Raw genomic sequence first — 12,018 nt, forward strand, 5'->3', positions numbered from 1 at the left:
AAACCTCCCATACTAAATACACAAAGTGATCATTCTAGAATATGTGCAAAACTCCACGTAAACAACAAATGTCCACGCCTATGTGGAACGTTTTTGACTAAGAGAGCCATTAAAGCAACATATTTTCAAATACTATATTTCATTATAATATTTTTAACATTGAATACAGCCAAATGTGTGCATCTTTAAGCAGTCAGTCTGACAGCTTGACACAGGCTACGTCAATCGATGCCAGCATGTTTGATCACTCCCGTGTGAAATCTATTGCTGTTCGACTTTTCTTGCATCTCTGTGTACACGATTTGCCTAGCTGGCCCTGGCGAAAGCTATCTTGTAAACTAGCTAGCTATCTGGCTAGCGTCTTGTTTTTGGACTCCAAACAATACTTTTTAACCAGAGTGACATTTTGTTTTGAAAACAAACAAACAAACAATGCAGGTAATTCGGAGGGGTACGTACTAACTTTTTTTTGCTCTCTTGTTGCCATTATGCTAATTGTGTCTTGTCCTCAAAAGACTATTTGTGCGTCGTTGTTTAATTAAAATAAACACATAGTGTGTCCAGCCCGACCTTATGATGGTGATACTAGACATGTGTCGCCTATCTCACCACATGATTTTGAGTAGAATATTTTCTTCAACTATTAATAGTTTTTAATTCTAACTCTTGAATTCAGACTTTATGCCTTCATATAATGACAAAGGACCACAAAATAGTATAAAGTCGATGGTTTGAGTGGAATGGTAAATAAAATACAATACAATTTAAAGATTGCCAGTCATAAATAAAACAGAAATAGTTGACAGATCTAATAAAGATGAAAGTTGTAGACAACTACAACCAGGCCATTGAATTTATACAATTTTAAGTTAAAGGGGTAGTTCTGTAGTGCATCAACGGTGACTTACACCCCGACTTCATCCCATGACGAAGTCTGGTGTTGTTCTGATGACTTGGTGGGGCCACCTAAAGGGGAACTGAACTTTTTGTGAATTTATCATTCACAATCCTTGTGAAACATGAACACATATTTCTTTCCCTTTTCTGTGCATTCTAGTGTGAGAAAACAAGTTAATATAAACTAGCTAGCAACGGGCGTCATGGGAAATACCTACCTATTTTTCCTCACCAAAAAAATAAAATGCAATCAGTGTTCCATTTACATAACTTACTTGTATATAAACTAGTTTTATCTCACAGACTTACACAGCGTGTCGCTAAATGCTAGTCTCACCGCCATTCTCAGACGGACAACCGGATACCTAGCTCTCAATTATCGCAACAAAGACCCAACAGCACACGTATTGTGCTGGAAGACACAGCCATTCCAAGGAGCACGGACATCGTAAGTGTTGTCGCTGCTGTTGATGTTGACAGAACTAACATACTAACAACAACAAGTATGTGTATCAATGCAGAGAAAAAAGTTTTGGTAGTGTTTTAAATCATTAAAACGTGGCAAGATACTGCAACTACTACATGTTATCATCAGCGTACGTGTTAATGCATGATCACAGCATGTATATCAAACGATGCAATGTTGTTAGAGGTTTTTTCTTAGAGGGCTTCATAGTCGAAATTGGTGTATACCAATGACAACATTGTAAGCTAGCTGAAATGAACTGTTTTTCTTGTGTTATAATACACAGAAAAGGGAAAGTTTATGTTTCACATAAGGATTGCAAATTATTTTCCCAAATTCCCCCAAAAAGTGCAATTCCTTTTTAAGTAGAGTTTGTCTTCTCAAAACAATATGCGTTCAAAAGAGTCATACATTTGCATCACAAAATAGCTCCTCAAAAAAATCAGACCACACCATCGCTTCACGTTACTTTCTTTCCCATTGTTCCACAGTGTTTACATACACGGATGAAGACATTATGACTGTATTCGTCCCATATGATGGAAAGACATGCTCTAAAAGCAATATTACCAAATAAATCAAAACAGCACCACCTGGTGGGGCACTACCCTTACCAGCCTTTAAGCAGAGTGGCCACTTTGTGGTGCACAACAGGAGGTAAACTCATCTGTTTTCCCTTTCACAATCTATTGGAGTGTTCTTTGTCTGTTAACACGTCATACGTCATAGCACACTTATTCAAAGATGACGCATTGAGATGCAACACATAAAACACACAATCTCTTGTGTGTATGTGTGTTGTGTGTGTGGCCAAGATGGTGGTGGGTAGCCCAGATAGCACTCCTGACCTGACGGTGTGAAGGTGAGAGCACTGAAGGGAAAGAAAACACAATGAGGGAACAAAAGAGTGAACTTGTGATCTGCTGATGCTGCTGATGGTTTGTGTGTGTCAATGTGTGTGTGCCCCGCTTGGGTGGCCTGAGGATGAGCGGCCATTGTAGTAGGAATTCAATAGGGCTGATTAGTAAAGAAGAGTGTGTGTGTGTGTTTGGGAGTGTGTTCACAAAACATGCACCAGCATGCGTGTCTGTGTGAGGCGAGGTTTTGGTGCGTGTGGGTGTGTGTTTGTACTTTTGCACTAAGCACAGCATGAGGGAAGAATGGAGGAATTAGCAGTAAAGCCAGCAAGAAAGGTGACATACCAAACATTCTAAAGGACGGTGATTGTTTCTCTTCTCTTTGGAACAACACACTACATTTATTACACTTATTAAAAACAATGTGGGGTTTCTTTTACATCTTTTACAGGCAACTGAAATATATAGATAAAGCATATATTGTTAGCAGCATGTCTACATCTGTTAGTGAGCAATCATCAGTCATTAGCTAGCCACCTCAAGATGCTGATGAGACAACATGATTATTACACAGGTCTTCCTTAGGTTGGCCACAATAAAAGGACACTCCCAAATGTGACGTGTAACTGTATTGGGGTGTATAAGTGAATTTCGTGAAGTAGGATTCAATATTAGTAAATTGAATATTTTCCTAATTTGAGCATATATGATTTTTACCCTTATTGGACCCCTGTAAGACATTAAATGAAACCCCTACAGTCATGTATACAGTCCTTTTAGTCTTTGTTTACACAAACACATTACTGCAACTGTAATGCTCAGTGTACTGGATCACTGCAAAGACACAAGAGACAACCACTGCTTTAAACATAGCATGCTACCAAGTTCACGAGTTTGCCTCAAATGTATTTATTCTACACTTAAGTAAGGGGTTCAAATGGAGTGGGGAAGAAGGACAAAGCAAGAAGCCAAAGACTTACCACTTCCACACGGAATGGGAGGATAACCTTTCACTGTGTTATGTCAGACATGCCATGGCTGACTCCACATGTGTCAAACTCAGGGCCAGGGGCCAAGTCCACAATTTTTACATGTTTATGCCTCACTGATATTGTTCTGTAGTCCTTGAACTCACCATAGTTGCTGTGAGGCACAGAAGTGAAACTCAGATTCTATCTGTTTATTGATCATCTTAAATTATCATTCATTAATGGTGAGTACACTGGCCGGCGACCAGTCCAGGGTGTACCCCGCCTCTCTCTTGAAGTCAGCTGGGATAGGCTCCAGCATACCTCCGCGACCCTAATGAAGATATGCAAAATGGATGGTGGTGAGTACATATACTTATACTTCATACTTTAAAATGTGTTTAAGAAATGTATGAGGCATATTGGAGAGAGGCAAGGGAGGGTCGAAGAAATGTAATCAAATCTAATAATTGCAGCAGTCACAAACTCGGAGGAGAACGTCAACGTCAAGAGTTTAGAGGGGTCGGAGTGAGCCATGTGTCAAACAAAGACATTTTTACGAGCATCTCAACTGAGTGCAGATTTACGCCATTCGCGGGTGGTCTTGGAACATGACCCCTCAGAAAAGCGGAGATCTATACTGTAGACCCATGTTATGATGCACTGAACAGTCAGGCCACCATTGTATTTCATAATAATGTCTGTGCGGTAATTGGTGACATACAGACAAGAATACAGTGACAAGACACTACATGCTATGACTGTCAACATTGTGGCTTTCTTTTTCTTTATTGCTTTCTGCTCAACTTTTCTGCTCTTTTTGATTTACTTGCTCAATCATAAAATTCCCCTCTTTCTTCCCACTCAGCCATTTCTTTCATGCTGTGATTGCACCTTCTAATCAACATGCGGAAGAAGGAAATCAATATATACTCAAAGTGTTCCTCAGCATAACAAATGTGTTTGCAATCTACGTCCTGTGTGTGTGTGTGTGTGTGTGTTGATATACCTTGGCCGTGACCAGGCTGGAAGGAGGAGGAGGAATCCAGCAATCATGCAGACAGGCGGGAGGGTCCATGCAGTGTAAACATGTTTTAAATAAACAGGAACCGGCGTAATGCCCTTTTAATTGATTCATTCTGTGCTGGGCTGTTTACAGAAGGCTCTAAATATGAGCCTCGTAAGGCTGAGGGCCCAGCGTGTTTATAAGCGGTTTGTTTAGTTCAAACGATAACACTTTTGAGCACCAGACGTGACGCTGGATCATTGTGCATTGACTCGCATGTGTGTGTGTGTGTCCATGTGTCTCAGGACCCCCACTGTGTGTATGCTCTTTACAGTTTAGGGGCTCTTCAATTGCAGCCGCAGTGTAATAATACGGTGGCATGGCATCGAGGGGTTTTTCCTCCCACCCCAAAAAGCAGGCAAAAGACGGAGGGGTTGGTAATTAGACAGACAAGTCAGAAAGAGTGTGGGGAGGGGGTGGCAAGCAAAGCTAAACACATCCAAGTGGGGTAGTAAAAGCTAATGAAGGCTCAATGCTAGGCTGGCATACACAGACATTTCATGTGGTGAAGAGGAGGAGGAGGAGGAGGAAGAGGAATAGGAGGACCAGGCCAGGCCGTGGAGCAATGAGGCCGGCATTATTCTATTTGGGCAAAACTGTAATTGACACCATGCATGAGTGTGGCTTTTTCATTTCTTCACATACACTGAAGACTCCAATAGGCTTGAAACAATACATATCCACTGGTAACGTCTTTCATGGGCACACTGTGGCTTCCTTTGTTCTTGTTCTGCTATCTTCACCAAAGCATATGATACATCTGATATGCAGCAAGTGTAAAATATGGAGTCTGTTTTGTATAAGGGCATAACAATGGCTGATGACCACATCAATTTATTCAGTTTTTTTATGAACCTGTCCTGTTCAGCAGCTTTGTGATGCAGTAAGAGTGAACTGTATGATTGTTTTACTAGAACAGTTTTGCTTTGTTACAATTGCATTGCAAATTTTCACGGAACACGGTTAGTGAGACAACAGAAAAAGAACCGTAATGACCTTTTTAAATAGCAAACATATACCGTATTTTCCGGACTATAAGTCGCACTTTTTTTCATAGGTTGGCTGTTCCTGCGACTTATACTCCAGAGCGACTTTCATTCATTTTCTACCGCTTTTTCCTCACGAGGGTCGCGGGGGTGCTGGAGCCTATCCCACCCTGGACTGGTTGCCAGCCAATCACAGGGCACATATAGACAAACAACCATTCATACTCACATTCATACCTATGGACAATTTGGAGTCACCAGTTAACCTAGCATGTTTTTTGGAATGTGGGAGGAAACCGGAGTACCAGGAGAAAACCCACGCATGCACGGGAAGAACATGCAAACTCCACACAGAGATGGTCGAGGGTGGAATTGAACCCTGGTCTCCTAGCTGTGAGGTCTGCGCGCTAACCACTCGACCGCCGTGCAGCCCTTCCAGAGTGACTTATAAATGAAAAAACTGGACATCTTTTCTGTTCGTGTTTATGTTTTGTTTAGCTGAATAAGCATTGTGTTAGCATATCTTACACCTATTCAACCAGTTCTCTATTCTTTTATTTTTAGAACTTGCCTTCCAAGAGGACGTAATGTTTGTTGTGGTCAAGTAGATTGTAAAATAAATTACCTGCATAAAAATGCGACTTATGTATGTTTTTTTCTACCTAATTATGCATTTTTGGTCTTGTGCGACTTATACTCCGGAGCGACTTATAGTCCAGAAAATAAGGTATATAAAAAGGGGGCTGCTACATCCCATCTCCCTCTCCCCCCACATCCCAAAACATGCATGTTAGGTTAATTGGTGACTCCAAATTGTCCATATGAATGGTTATTTGTGTGCCCTGTGATTGGTTGGTGACCAGTCCAGGGTGCACCTCACCTCGCTTCTCGCCCAAAGACAGCTGGGATAGGCTCCAGCATGCCCGGACTCTAGTGAGGATAAGCAATATAGAAAATGAATGAATGAATGAATATATCAAAAAGGTCAAGGAATTCAGCATGTTGGATTGAGATGGATACAGCACTCGTTCCGTGCTGCTCTGTGACTGTCCAGTCTGCATTTCAGGCATGCAAAAGGTCAACTTTATGTTACCAATTCTATCAAGGGTGTGGAATAGTTTGTTGATGAAGCGTGGAGAATACAACTTTACACTCTGAAGCTTCCACTTCAATATGTTGCTGCAAAGATATTTGGTTTTTATGATTCTGGTGGATGTTTCAAAATGTATTAGGTCATTTGTGTATTCACTAAGCCACGATCATTAAAAAAGTCATAAATATACATAAACTCTGTTTGCAATACAGGCTGATGTGTTCCAGACGTTTTCTAGTTTTGAGAAACAATTTGGATTTTAAAATCAATAATCAGAGCTACATAGGTTATAATTAGAGTCAATATTGTGTTCTTTAGTGGAGTAAAGGAACGGGAGGTTAAAAACCCTATAATGGAATTTACTTTGTGAAATTTTGGGGGGCCACATGTTGCACTCATCACTATGCTAGTGCAAACAGATGGCCTCTTTGCTGTGGTCACTAATAAAAAAAAAAAAGTGGGGGCGTTACAGTGGCGCGTTTTAAAGAATTCATTTCAAAAACACACTTTAACACGTTTTAGTGCTATGTTTAGGTTGCGGTTCCAGTTGGTGCTCTCATTAAAGATTATATTAATGCCTGCTCGAGGTCAATTTTGCCTGAAACTGGCTAATCAATATCAAATTTCCAATGATTCTAATGATCGATTGCATCAAAATCAGAGGCGTATGTGCCCTGTGATTGGCTGCCGACCAGTCCAGGGTGTACCCCGCCTCTCGCCCGAAGACAGCTGGGATAGGCTCCAGCACCCCTCGCGACCCTCGTGAGGAAAAGCAGTAGAAAATGAATGAATGAATGAAAATCAGAGGCGTTCTCGTATAAATACGGTAAGCCAAAACATTAGCAATATTACTTTTTGTGTGATGCAGTGCAGTTTTATGCCACAATAGTGCAATAAAGTGTGTGTTGATTATCAATCCATCCATACATCTTCTTCCGCTTATCGGGTCACAGCGGTAGCACCCTAAGCAGGGAAGCCCTGACTTCCTCCCCAGCTATTTCATCCAGCTTCTCCTGACGGATCCCAGGCCATTTGAGAGACATAGTCTCTCCAACGCACCTCGGGTCTTCCCTGAGGCCTCCTACTCCTACTCATCTGCTTCCTCTCAATGCGGAGGACCAGCAGTTCTAGAGTTCCTTCCGGATGACTTTTCACCCTACCTCTAAAGGAGAGCCTAGCCAACCTTCAGCCTCTTTTTCCCGTGATCTTTTTGTCACTACCCAAAGCTCATGACCATCCATCGGTAAAGGTAGGGAACGTAGAACGACCAGTACATTGAGAGCTTTTACTTTCAGCTCAGCTCCCTCTTCAATACAACAGACCGATGCACCCATCAGCCTGTCGATCTCGCGTTCCATCCTTCCCTCACTCATGAACAAGACCCCAAGGTACTTCAACTCCTCCACTTGGGGACGGATGTGTTGATTGTATTTTTAGTTATTGCTGAGTCATATCAAGTCACATCACATCTTATCATCATATCGTTTTTGTTGCTTGTAGGTCTGAATCACACTGAACTTCACGAGTAAACCGCCTGCTTAGGTATTTTAAAATAAAATCATTACAGTATTAGTGCTACTGCTGACTGGTAAAAACCGCGATAGCAGCGAAAAACTTCTATTTGCTGCCAAACACAGCATAAACAAAGACCTAATATGCAATTATGCCTTCTTCCTGTAGTAAAGTTATTTTATTAATGTCATAAATAAATAAAGCTTGGATACTAAATTGTTTGAAGGGCCTGCTGCCAGTGGCAAGAAATGGTGGTACTGTGATCCTGTACACACACACACACACAAACCATTCCTGTGGTGCCATGCAGCTGTGTGTACTACAAACCACACATTTTTGCTACACAGACCTAATAAATAAACAAAATTAAGACATGAAGAAACGGATCAAATTCGCCAGCTGGGCAAACCTAGGTGGCCGCTGGCACAGCCGCATGTCTCCGTGCCCCAGCTCAAAGGTGAATAAGCTTCTTCTTGAGCGCTCCATCCTCTGCCTTTTAAATGATGTGTTTGAAGAGTATGCTTAGTATATATGGCAGCTTTTCTTTCATGATGCTCTTGGAACCAAAATGGTCGTGTTTCAGTGTGTGCCGCCAATACTAATGTGCTCTAATGAGAGAACGTTCCAGACTGTTCCATGCTGTTTGGCTGCTTGTCTGCTTGGACACACACAAGGTTTAGTCATGAATCAATGAGACTGGTCAGTGAAAAGGACACACAAGTGTTTAACTCAGGTTAATGCTCTTCTCTAGTAGCTTCAGCTCCCTCTAGTGGCCACACCCCGCAATGCAGCAAAGCAGGTGGCTTTGCGGCTAGCAGTCAGCAATCGGCTCAAGAATGTGCATCAAATCTTAGTTGTTTTCCAAAAACGATCAATCTGACACTATACTAATATGTACACTATACTACCTATACTAATATTTCCAGGCTCCAAAATATAAAAAGAACCTTTTTCATTTTTTTTCTTTTCAAAGGTCCCCTATTATGAAAAATTGACTTTTTAAATGTCTATTAAGACCAAATGGGATGATAAAAATCTATCTTTCACCTCACTTGATAAGTCAGAGTGTCCCATCACGGTTCCAATGTTGTACTTTATCACAGTTTTTCATAAATATATTAAGTCAAGCTTTGTTGTGTTTCAACACAGCCTATTGTTAGTCAAAATGTTTTTTACATTTTACGTCAATTTTCCCCCTATATTAAGAATTCTAAGGCATAAAAATGGCTAAATTAACTAAAATACATAATAATACAAAAAAATCCGCTCTGGCGACTCCAAAATCAGGAAAAAGCCAAAAGACTGGCTGATGCTGTGTAGTATTCTACACTGGTCACTAGGTGTCAGTAAAGTTCCTGTAATGTTTGACACCCAATCGCCGTAACAGGCTTTTTTGCAGTTTTGAATGATCTCACAACAGGCACAATAATAACATCCATCCATCCATTTTCTGTAACGCTTATCCCAACAAGGGTCGTAATAACCCACGGTCTGCCTGCAGGCACGCCCACTCTGCTGTGGTTGGTCACAATTCTGGTTTTGTGCTGCTAGCTGGTAACGGTATGTGTTGGAAGTAGAGACTGGACAGTACGATGTTTCTCACGAAAAGAGGTTACTTCATGACGTCTCTCAATGGTAAGTAGCTTTAGCATTTTAGTGTTAGCGGTTTTCTACAGCATTGGTAAACAAATGTGACCACTAATTGTGGTGGGAAACAGCTATTAGCAACCCTACTCCCTTTATGCACACTTCATAATGCTACACAGACAACCACTTTTAGGACACAGTTAGGACACTGATCAATTGTTACTTCCTGCTTGCTCTTCTGACCAAGTCAAGTTGGAAAGTTTGTTGGCTAGTCCAGCTGCATCGTGGCCCATTTTCACAAAACAATCCAGTGTGAAATGCTAAAATGACAGATTGCATTTCTTTTGCTTGTAGGGAATCAGGAACTCCAACCAATTGTGCCTGATGGTGGCATCTTTAGGAATTGTAAACAACAACTTTCCCGTACGAGCCATTGCTAGCAAGTAAACAGAGGAGCAGAACTTGGGGGAGGGCAGAGAGCTTATCTGACTTACAAACACACCCATATAAGGATGTCTATGCTCTCTGTGACATCACAAAGGGGCAGTTTTACCACGCCTCCTGAAACCAAGCCACCCCAAACGTCTTAAGTAAAATTATGTTATTTGACCTCCTAATATTATTCTTATGACTTTTTCTCATTAGATTACAACTTTTTTCGATGTATAATATTTTGAGCTTATTCTAATAAAAATACTGCTTGTTTTTGCTATTTTCATTTTGTTTTCTTGTTAAATTATATATTTTTTAAAACAGCAGCGGCTGGCTCCCAGGCCACACTGTGCTAAGGTCAAAATTGAAATAATCAATAATCAATCAATTTTGGTTTTGAATTGAGGTGCTCACCTGCTGTTATATGTAACTTAAAATGTGTTAAAAATAAATATATACCCTTCAGAATGTAGGAAGTTGCACTTCTGAGTAACACATATAAGTTGTCCAACATGTCGCTCAACAACAACACAAACGTTGATGGGAAGCATCAAGCTTCCTGGGTGGTTTGTCAGTTTGTGGAGGTCACCTAACGAATGCATGTGTGTTTATTTAGTCTGCACAGCGTAACAGAGCCAATTTTCTTTACATTGAGTGGAAAAAAAGTATGCATTTTTCAGATGGAAAAAGGGGGGGAGCAGTCAAACAAACTCAGGGCCAACAGATACAACAGCACCCCCGTCCTTCTATCACGTCAAACCACCAACACTAACATTGCCGCCTTTTTTTCACCCAGCTTCTTTTCCAATGATTGCACAGTCATTAGGCAGATTACCGCTCAAGTATTCTCCCACAAAATCTTATCTGCACAAGTCGTGTGGCAGGCTGGCCGTCGCAGGTTTGTCTGCATGGAAACTCAAGCCGGTTCGCATAAACGTTTTATTTCATCTTTGGTTTGAACCTCATGAGTGGAAACACATGCTGGCCGTCTCTCGTGGATGGTTCAAATGACACTAATAAGGTGCCTACTTCAAGTTCTTGTGAAATCCCACCTGAACGTGCTGCAAAGCTCCAGCAACACATGTGGCTCACACTGTTGCTAATGAGACTTAAAGTACACTCAAGAGGGCGCAGCCTACATGATTCAGTGATGTTTATTATATTTACAAGGCTCGGTTTCCGTTCCACATTTTGACATCTGAGGGGGATCTTGTGATTGAGACAAGGATTCAGCTGATAGACTCTTTGGGTTATTCTTAAAAACCTGGACGGCTGTCACTTTTTGCTGGGATCAAAAATCAAAATGATTTATTTCCTTCCTGGAAATTCTGTTTACCTTTGCATAGGGAGTCTTACTGTGATCCATTTATCCATCTATCTGTCCTCATGACAATCACAGGAGGGATGCTAGAGCCTATCCCAACTGACTTTGGACAAGAGGCGGGGGCACATATAGACAAACAACCATCACATTCACATTCAGAGTCTCCAATGAACCTAACATGCATGTTTTTGGAATGTGGGAGCAAACCGGAGTACCTAACTCACACATGCAAATGCCACACAAAGATTCGAACCCATGCCACTGGTGTGATAGTTGAATAGAAAATAATATTTTTCAAAAAAGCCTATGTTTAAGCTCTATTTCTGCATGCAAACCAACAGGTGTCATGAAAACAACTTCATCAAACAACTGAAACATGAATGTCCCACACAATATAAAGTTGAAAACATTATTTCTGAATAATATTACCCTGCTGGTGTAATGGTACACACATAATGGTACACTCCTTTTTTTTTTAAAGACACTGGGGTACGATTCCTGGCAAGGGCCCCCTACTGCGAGCCATTTGATATGTCCAAAGCCAGTCCCAAGACAAATGGACAAATGGAAGGTTGTGTCAGGAGGGCGTCTGGGGTTAAAACAAAGCAAATCTCTGCATAGGATTGACTTGCAGTTGTGACCCCTGACAGGGATAACTGAAAGACGAAAAAATGATCATAATGTTTTAATGTTCTATTGAACATCTCTGTGTGGAGTTTGCATGTTCTCCCCGTGCATGCGTGGGTTTTCTCCGGGTACTCCGGTTTCCTCCCACATTCCAAAAACATGTTGGGTTAATTGGCGACTCCAAATTGTCCATAGGTATGAAT

This window comes from Doryrhamphus excisus, linkage group LG6 (genome assembly GCF_037039965.1).
Source record: "Doryrhamphus excisus strain RoL-2023G ecotype Guam linkage group LG6, RoL_Dexc_Guam_v1.1, whole genome shotgun sequence".
Lineage (NCBI taxonomy): Eukaryota > Metazoa > Chordata > Actinopteri > Syngnathiformes > Syngnathidae > Doryrhamphus > Doryrhamphus excisus.